Source organism: Atta colombica, unplaced genomic scaffold, assembly GCF_001594045.1.
Source record: "Atta colombica isolate Treedump-2 unplaced genomic scaffold, Acol1.0 scaffold1, whole genome shotgun sequence".
Classification (NCBI taxonomy): Eukaryota; Metazoa; Arthropoda; class Insecta; order Hymenoptera; family Formicidae; genus Atta; species Atta colombica.
Genome location: NW_017259183.1, coordinates 2,400,413 through 2,402,671, shown reverse-complemented (window position 1 = coordinate 2,402,671; position 2,259 = coordinate 2,400,413). Strand labels below are relative to the sequence as shown.

The 2,259-nt window shown below is 45.2% G+C and overlaps 1 protein-coding gene across 1 annotated transcript in view; it reads left to right on the top strand.

The window, feature by feature from the left end:
* Window positions 1–2,259, top strand: part of LOC108689435 (protein trachealess) — a 94,493-nt gene that overhangs the window by 18,616 nt on the left and 73,618 nt on the right. The gene's annotated exons all lie outside the window — the stretch shown is intronic.

Genomic DNA, 2,259 nt, shown 5'->3' with positions numbered 1-2,259 from the left:
GGAGGGGAGGGGAGGGAGCCGGAACGGCGTTCGACGTGATCGCACCACGTGCGAGTCTGCCCCTGGTCCACGTATTATGACTACTTGTAGAGCACGTTTGCGGTCCCTCGTTCGTTTTGTTGCGAGCGTTCGGAAGCTTCCCCGCTTCTCTTCTCGGCGACCTTAGTAACACATGGTGCGAGCGAGGAGAACGGGCTCCGTGTCGCGTCGCGTTGCTTCGGAAGTCTTTCCAACTCGTTCGTCCCGCGTCCTGTTTCGCGAAATACGAGAAACACCCGCGAGAATTTCTTCACTGATATTACACGGAGGAAGATTTGTAGCGCAAAGCTCCCCCGATATATTCCCCCGGCCGACTGAAACGTGTGTTGTCGTACTCTCTCAGTGTAGAAATACAATGGAAAATATTCGAACCGGTAATTTCGTTGCACCGTTACGTACCACGGCTTCATTTACATTCTGCGCGCAGCGTTTCGCGAGGGTATTTGAGCTAATAAAATCTCAACACCTGAAACGTTTCATTGGCTACATTACACGCAAATCTCGAGACGCACCCTTTAATTTCCTGCACGCGATGACGAGAATAAACAGGATTGCCTATAATGACCGTTAACTTACTCTTAGGTAGTTAAGTATACACATTCCACTGTTATACGTGTGCTTAAGCAACGTGACTAATTGTTACAAGTCAAACCGACATTCGAAAATAATACGCTAGCCCAGTAATAATAAATGCAAATTTTACAAAGATTACGAAATTTAAAGCAACACGTTTAATTAGTCGACCGATAATTATATATGTATCAAAAAAGAAAATTTGTAACTGTAAGAAATCTATTAGTACTCTCCACGAAATCACGAGGGGTGATATATTTGATGTACTTGATGATCGATCCTACTGATGGATGTTCCACAATAAAATTTGAATTTCAATAAAATTATCATGTTCCCACTCCACTTTTCACGTCCGCGTGCCACGGTAACACTGGCATATAAGAGATAAGAGGAGCCAGACACAAACGAGAGTGAAAGAGCGATTTGGTGACATCAAAGTTTAATAAGCGCCATAAGCCGATCCAACCTGCGATACGCGCGGCTAAAACTCGCCGAGCAATAAAAGCAGTAATAAAGCGTTCGCCTTTCTCACGTCCCGCCCGTGGATGGAAGAAGGAGCGAGGGTGGCAGAAGAGAGGTTAGAGAGGAAGGCGAAGAGCTAGCGTGCTCGCTCACACGGTGGTTAGCCAAAAGGTTAGAAGGGCGGGAACGCATTAGCGGTGGAAGGTGGCGTGCTCATAGAGACGTCCGGCCGCCCAATTACTCCCGCATTAAATCAATGTTCCTCCATCCCCGCCGACCATTCCGCCGTCCCGGTAATAAACCGCGGCCAACATATCTGCACGACTTACGGCTCATCCCCTGCTGCTGTCGCTCACCCTCGTCTCTCGCTTAACCGGGGACGTCGCAGGAATGTGCGTTCTGTCGTAATATTTGGCTTTAAATCATGTCGCGCTGACAGGCCCCACTTTCTCGCGTTTCTTCTGATTCATCCGTATGATCGTGGCGTATCGGCGTATCCCGTAGTCCCGACGAATCGCGAATTTCGTTCCCCGATGTCGATGCTCGCCAGAAGGTTCGTGACTTTCTGATGCGAGCGACGTTTCGTCCCGAGATGTAACTGCTGGAGATTCTTAGATTATTGCTCTTTTTGTTTTCTGAAGATGATGACTTAATTGCAAGAAGAATTTGCCAAACTCATCTTACTATTACCGTACTTTTTAGGGATAAAAAATTTATAAATTTTGTTTTTTTGAAGAGAAGAGGAAGAAGGCGGATTTATGAATCAACGAGGAAGAATAGAAAAAGGGACCTGAAAAAACGAACGTGGCACCATTCAACCGCAAGATTAGATTCGCGCGCAATTTACGACGGCGATCTTATTCCTATCCGAGCTTTCATATAAAAGCTTTTTCCTGTAAGCTGCGACACGGGATTTGGACTTTGGGGCTAAGGCGTAAGAGGGGCATTGCGTCGATCGGGCGCACCGCGACGAATTAGTAATACTTATACAAGCTTCGATTTCAGCCGAGTTGCTTGGAGAATGATGTCGCAATACGTCGGTAGGCGTTTGCCTCTAAAACCCTCATTATAAAAAGATCGCTCTTAAAGCATAAAAAATAGTCATTTCGATGAATTGTATTAATATAGGTATTATATATGTATTATTATTATTATTATATATAATATATTAAAAGAATGATTATA